Source organism: Wolffia australiana, chromosome 3 (assembly GCF_029677425.1).
Source record: "Wolffia australiana isolate 7733 chromosome 3, ASM2967742v1".
In the NCBI taxonomy this organism is placed as follows: domain Eukaryota; kingdom Viridiplantae; phylum Streptophyta; class Magnoliopsida; order Alismatales; family Araceae; genus Wolffia; species Wolffia australiana.
This window is the reverse complement of record NC_135837.1, coordinates 22,737,290-22,745,068: the sequence shown is the minus strand read 5'-3', so window position 1 is coordinate 22,745,068 and position 7,779 is coordinate 22,737,290. Positions and strand designations below refer to the sequence as shown.

Genomic DNA, 7,779 nt, shown 5'->3' with positions numbered 1-7,779 from the left:
AAACAAAAATTAATGACAGGGATAATAAGGGAATGATAAATACAATGATGGGAAAAATAGATACTTGGGAGTTTGGCATATTATAAGTAATAGGGAAAATGGTTGAAAAGGAGAAAGGAACCATATATGATTAATTAAAGAAATCGAGGAACCAAATTGATATGTGAATACTATGTGGGGTTGTAATATGAATAAAATAAATACTCTCCCTTGCGCGCACATGCACATGCTGAGATGTCTGTGCAATTGGCTTTCTTTTGTGGGCCTGCTTGGGCTCTACTCTATGACCACTCTTGTGTGATGCTTTCCTTGTGCTGCTGCTTGTGTGTCAACGTTGGCTAGCTAAAGCAGGCTCGTGCACTCTGTGATTGATAGCCTACAACTTGGTTGAGTGTTACTGCTCCTAGCTGGCGGTTGGGCATTGAGCTGATACCATTTTTAACTTTTTTTTTCTTATTTATATAAATTTGACTATAGAAAAAATGAAATAACCAATTTGAAAAGAGAATTGATCCCAGTTAAGTAATACTGTCAAAAAGATATTATCAATGAGAATTAATAGGCCTGTAAATTATGTAAATTAAGTTTTTTAACCAAATGCCCCATTTAATGCCTGAAATGGAAGTTCATTCAATATGAATTTAATATTAGAAAAATGATGCCAAATAACATTAACAAATGTAGGATTTTAGACCTCATTTTGGGTTCATTAAATAGCCCCATACTTTAATATTTCTAGTCCCGTGGCAATGATGCATAACCAAGAGAAAAAAATTCTTCTCATGATGTAGGTTGACCATGAATTCAAATTCTTCTTCAAGTGGGTTATATCTCTTACAAGTGAGGGATATGCTAGAGGGTGTTCTCACTACATATTAGGCTCTCTTCTCACTTGGGCTACTCAAGAGCTGAGTCCTCTACGAAATTCTCTGCATAGTAGGAAAAATCCCAATCCCCCTATTTTATTTTGATACTATCCAACATCCATTGATCTGGCCATCTTGTTGAGCATGCATATTATCGGCCATTCGATTCGATAAGATGTGGATGGATAAACTTGATGCCTTCAACTAATTTCTTTTTTTTGCCCCCTTCATTTTTTTATTGGCTTTTGGTTTTGTGGAGTAGAAAACATACGGCATACAACTCACTATCTTCTCTGGCCCTTGCTCCCTATCCTACTTTATGCACTACAATTTTTATAACCTCCGAACTTTTGTATGTATTTGGTCATCAAAGACTGTATGATGAAGATATATATGAATGAGGAGCTAGGGCATGGTATAATATATTTACAACCACCTCATGGTTACTGGATTAGCATCAATGACTATAGAATAGTCTCAAAAGATTAGATCGGTCAAGTTCATCAACCAGGTGCTATAGATAATCACACACTGATTCAATGTCTACTCTCAAATGAGACACCATGGGTTTTTTATCATGATAAAAGAAGTAGGTTTCCAGTTTCACCCCTATCCCTTCTCAGATTGTTCACCGCACTCTTCCATATCTCTTGGTCACTCTACATCTAAGAAATAATTGTCTTAGGGGTTTAAGAAGGGATCGTGTGTATGCACATACATGGGTATGATATGTACACACAGTAATTCTAAACAGGCTTTCTACCTGCATAAATTAAGTTTTTTCATTAAAATGTGCATGAAAACAAATAGTAGGTGTAGAAAGAACCCAAATGTTCAGATCCTTGATTGCAAGACAGACCTAACTTCTTCATGCTAGGTATGCTCGACAAGTTAAGAAAGATCCCTATGAGCTCAACTCATCGGCATTAATTAGAGGAAAGGAAAATTAACTAAACTATGAAATCAAATATATCAAATAAATTATAGAATTATCAATATAGTGGACTGGGTCCTCTCCTAAAAAGCACTGACTTTATATTCCTCAACCATACTTCATACAAATTCATAAAAGAAATCATATGCCCATGTGGATGTACTTGTATATGTAGGCAACGAGCCTAATGAATAACCTAGGGAAAGGATGAATATGTGAGTTGTAAGAAGACAAAGATCACACTAACCTCATGTTAATTTTCCCAACAGGCTGATTACTGCTTTATCTTTATGAGTCTTAATCCCAACGTCATCCTTTTTAATATTCAATACAAGAATAGATTCAAACATGAATTTGAATGAGAAAATCTCTTCGCTAATCCTTACTCGGAAGAAAATCCAAGGATACCTTTGTTACAAGGATGAGGGGGTCTATTGATAGATCTAATATGATGGATGGATAGATGGAGGAAATATTGAACTACCCTCAAAATTTTGGTCCACAAAATTTTCTGGATTGTGAGATATCTCTATTTGAACTTGGAGCAATAGTAGCCTTTGAAATTTCCTCTCTCCTCATTGTAGATGACCAAGGTGCAGCAGAATCATTATATTTTTGAAAGATTCTGCTTCTTAATATGCTTTAGAAAGATGGTCCATTGCTCCTATGACACATGTCATCTGTTGGAAAAATTCTGATAATGGTTGACATTAAAATCAACGCATTATACCATTTGGTGACACATGTCCTCAAATTTATGCAAAGAAATTCACAGTGATAATTTTCATTATCTGATCTATTTGTACCACATAGACTTGAAAATAAAATAAAATAAAATAAATACATATTTTTTCACAATTTCTCTCTTCACCACATGTCCAACACGTCCAAAGGCTTTAATTATGATAAAATAGCTCATATTTCTAATTTTTCCATGTGTCGTGAATGTTAGACTGAATCCATTATAAGAAAGAAGGGCATCTTTCTTTCTACTGACTGTGAAATTTTTTAGGCTAAAAAATGATTACTCTGAAGGACATAATTAGTGATTGGCCGATGGCAATCATTGGCAGCATAGATTAGGACTACAAGCAAGTCATTCCCTGTTTTCCTGATGATTAGGGTAGTATTTACACTACCTCTTTCATGACCATGAGAGATTAAGTATGTACTAAACTTATTATAGCAGGCTCTAGGTGCCTGCTTAAGTCCATTTATATCCTTGTGCAACTTAAGGGCCCGCTCGGGTTTCTCTCTATCTTCAAGGCCTAGTGATTGCCTCACATACACTTCTTCCTTAATATCTGCATTAAGGAAGGCTCTCTTTACATCCATTTGGAAGAGTTTAAAGTTATGGGAACATGCAAAGGCCAATAATATCCTAATGATGTTGAGTCTTGTAACTGGAGGATACATCTCCAAATAACCGACTCCTTCAATTTGAACGTACTCTTGAGCTACAAGTCATGCCTTATTTATAATAATTAATCCTCTTTCATTTAACTTGTTCTTAATCCCCACTTAGTACCTATGACATTCTTGTCTTAAGATCTTGGTACAACTCTTTAAAATATTGAAATAAAGCTTCATATATATAATATAACTAATAAAATATATCCTATATGAATTTAATGTAACAAATTGCATAACCATATAAGTGACATGGAAACAATCAGAGTTTCAGTTTTAAATATGATAGTCCCAACTTTTTATTTATATCATTCAATGTTTTGAGTTGTAAAATTGGTTTCGCTATGAAATTAATGTAATAAAATTGTGTTGCATTAAAATACAGTAGTAGCAATAAAAATCACAAGTTCATTCTAAAAGTGAAATTAATGAATTCCAGATTTGATTACATGTATTTATGTTCAATGAAAATAAGCACATAAACTACATGAAGTTTATACTTAAAGTAACATGTCATTTAGGATTATCACATCAATAAGCAGCCTGCACTTAAGCATCAACAGATATTTAGGAAAATGAATGCTAGATGGTGAATCTTATATAGTTCAAAAGCTTTTGGACTTTTTGATAAGAAAATAAATTTTATGATTTTTACAATTAGTGCGGGCCACCCCAAAGAAAAGTAGAAAGTAAGAGAGCATCACAACCCATTTGTATTGAAATCATAAAGAACTAGAAATTGAAATAAATAAGGTTTGTGCCAATCTGGCTGAAAACCCACGCCATAGTTGTTTGTGTTTATATTATTTGCTGAAAACCCATGCCATATAATCTTCGCCACCCAACCTTCTCAAAGAAGATTATATGAAGAAATCCAAAACCTAATATTGTGTTTTTAATTTTGTTGAGGATGATGATTTGTTAGTGATGATTGGTGAGGATAATTAGGTCTAGCAATTCAATGCCACATTTTTGGCCTCTAATGACTAGGAGAAGGGTCCACCATATAGTTAAACGTCAATGAGACTTTTCATCACTTCTGAAGCATCTTTTATCTCAGCAATTTGACATTGGTACCAGATCTACTCAAATATGAGAGGAGAATAACCACGTGGTGGTCATCAGATCAGAGGAGAGAGAAAACCAGATCATAGAGAAAATCAGATTGCTCCAACTTCAATTAATGATATCTAACCATCCGAATGGGCTTCAGGGCAAAGTTTTAGGATAGTTTTATCAATCGCTCATCTATCTATCCATTCTTATAAAAATCCATCATTGGATTTGTTCCTAATTATGATTAGCAGAGTGATTTTCTCACTAAAGACATCTCTAACTCCATCATTTGTCGGCGTATGGAAAAGATAAAATTATCATCAACTGCCACTGCTCCACCGCTTGTTGGCTTGCATCTGCCGCCATCTCTGTCCTCATTGGCGGTGCTATTTGGTCCACTCCACTCCAAAATTAATTTATGATCATTTTATAAAGTTATATTTAAAAATATTTTGAATTAACTTTCTCTGGTTTCATTTTAGTAAATTATATTTCTTTTGAAGTACATAAAAATAAGAAACAAAAAAATATTTTAAAATTCACATTTTCAATACTTGCATCCTTGTGGATTCAGCCCTTGCTCACTATGTGCTCGTATGGAAAATTAGAAATATTGTTGCATATACCAGAAGAGTTATTATTTCATCGAGATTTTGGTGCATCAATTTGATCATGAGATCTAAAATTTTCAAGTCCAAACTCGAAGGTTTAGCTCATTGGTGGTATTTTAAAAAAGGCAAATCTCTTCATAGAAATGAATTTATTAGTTATTAACTCGGTAAAATGAATATAAAATTTGTTTTTTGATTGATTGCTCAAACTAATGAGATAGTACATACATTTTTGTATGGATGATCATGAGTTGACCCAGTTTAACTTTGATTCATACAAATTAAATTTTAAATTCGCTTTTCAATACTTCCTCCCTATGGATTCGATCCTTACTCTCTTTGTGATTGTAAGTAAAAATAGAAATATTGTTCAATAAATAAGAAACCTTAAACGACATAAATTAAACTTAATTTGGGTTTATCAATATGATCCTATGAACCAAAACGTTTATGTCCAGAATTGAAGATTGAGCTCACTAGTTGTATTCTAAAAAGGAAACTGTCTTCATAGAAATGAAAATACTAAGTCTTAAGTTCATAAAATGAATTTTAAGAATTAGTTATTTATTTATTGCTTAAATTACTGACAGAACACAGACTTTTTGTGATGACGATTGGTTGAAAACTCATGAAATTATTAAACTTGGGTAGTCAAACAAATGCATTAGCATTTTGATTGAATAAAACTTTCAAACACTAATACAAGCGCGTTGAGCTTCAAATCTCACAACTTTCTGCTCAATTTCTTTATATTTGACCTGGTGAACGTTTTATAAAAAGGGTCAGTTATCTTCGCTGACTTAATATAGGTAATTACATATTTTTGTTTTATTCATTACATGGTTTCCCTCAGATGTTATAAATACATAAATATGTTCATTTCTTACCCTAGTTAGTTTTCCACGGAGACAATTTTCCCTTGTCAATGTAGGACATTAGGAAATAAAGCCTACTGAAGAACATTCGTAAAACACTAATTGATGGCGCACACGATCGTGATCCATCTAAGGTGTCATCCGCGCCGCCGCCATCAGCGTCGACCGTCGGGTGAAATTGTGCTAGTTTTATCGTGTTCTGATTTCTGTCATCCCCTCCGCCTATTCGTGTTTACGTTTTTCTTGGTGCCATCCAGTCATTTCGTCGAGTCCGTGTCAGTCATTTTATCTGTGTTTTGTGTCTTCGCCGTCATGGAGAGGGGTCCTCAGTCGTTTGGACCCCCTCCCTTTTCTTTTCCCCTTTCTTTTATGCTTAATTCCCCTTTATTTTTGTAATGGGGGCCCATTATATACGGGCCCCCTTAATGGACCAATACCCCCCTTCCCCCTCCCTTCTCTTGTTGACCCATTAGGGGCCCAATTGACTTCCCTTTAAAAGGGAAGAGTGGATGGCCATAGGACTCTAAGACCAGGTATTTCAAGTAGTTGTTTAATCGAGTTCTTGGTCTCACCCCCTCCTCGTTCGGAGAGAAAGAAAGGGAAGGAGGAGAAGAGAAGAACGAGAATGATAGGAGAAAGGATTCCCCCTCCTCGTGTTGTCGGGTGCCCGCACTACACTCGACGGTCAGGTAAATTTGACCGCGACCGCCAACATCAGGAAGTCTTTTGGGAGATTCAGGAAGTCAGGTGTGGTGTGAGTGTACCTGAGGGAGCCATCGATCAGCCCCTATTTTTAGCGGAAGACCCTAAAAATATTTCGGCCAAGGTATGATCCGGCCAATAGGGGAAACGGGTAGGATTTTGATGGAGTTTTTGGAAGTCGCCGTGACCTCTATCGTCTTCCTCAAGGGAGTCTATCCCCACGGTGCATACCTCTCTCTTGCTCTCTAAATTGCTTCCAGGATGATGAATATATATACAATTCTCATCGTTACAGGAGCATTCCAAAGAGGGAGATATATGAACACGGTAGTCCACAAGGCTTGCCATCCTCAGCTAAATGACTACATCCACTCCGCTGTCTTCGGTCTCCTCCCCTTCATCCAAAAGGTTAGACCCAAGTTTTTAAAATTGTTCATGTTTTAGCAAAGGGGTGTTCTGATATGATCAAGCATCGATCATGGTGATATCATATTGGGCGTTTTTGTAGAAATTTGAGCTCCCTTGGCTTTCTTATCTTGAGGTTTATCCTACAGGCTTTGGTGGATAGAGTAGCCGTTGTCTTCTACGACAGAGAGCAGGTCCCCGTGGAGAAATTCATGTTCAGGCTCGCCCTGAACCAGTCTCAGAGTTCAATGGTTGAGGATTGAGATCTTGAGTTCTCACTCAGAGCGTTTTTGATCAAGTTATCGGTGTTTGAGGCCCTCACAAAGCCTCTACCGCCTGGTAATTTAATAATTTCAATGATCCAATTAGAGCAAGTAATGTGGCTATTTGGGAGTGCTTTGGGTGATTTTTTTTTTTCCATTAAAACAGGATGTGATTGGGAAATTGCTGCTTATTTTCATACTCTCCCTAACGTTGCCGACAAAGAACAACGGCTTTGGATTCCCATAGACACAAAGCTGTGGCAACATCCTCCTCTCATCACCCCAATAAAATCGATGGGCAGCAACCCTTTGAAGCTGCAGCTGTATTTGAAGCGCCCTGACCCTGGTGAACCCACTCGTCTTCATACTCTATAAGGATGATGATACAAATATTTGCCCAATTGTCATCTGGATTGATTTTATAGAATAAAAAAGTTAAAAATCTTCCTCAATGAATTCAGTGCACACATATTTTTTATTCAAGGTGTAAGCATAATGCTACTTGAGAAGCAGATATCGACTTGAAACATGAGACATGAGATGTGAATACTCTGGTAGGATCGACCTATTGACCAACGTGTTTGTTTATACGTAAAGGTTTATAAATTTTATTGATTAAAGTCAAATGTGCAATGACATAAATTTAACCTAAATTTG

General features: G+C 36.0%; 1 pseudogene across 1 annotated transcript; it reads left to right on the top strand.

Moving 5' to 3' along the window:
• The first annotated feature begins 6,288 nt into the window (after positions 1-6,288).
• On the top strand, positions 6,289-7,574 carry LOC144700451 (DNA polymerase zeta processivity subunit-like; annotated as a pseudogene). The gene is made up of 4 exons (XR_013580775.1): positions 6,289-6,677; positions 6,750-6,862; positions 7,009-7,198; positions 7,289-7,574. The product of XR_013580775.1 is annotated as a DNA polymerase zeta processivity subunit-like (transcript).
• The last annotated feature ends 205 nt before the right edge of the window (positions 7,575-7,779 follow it).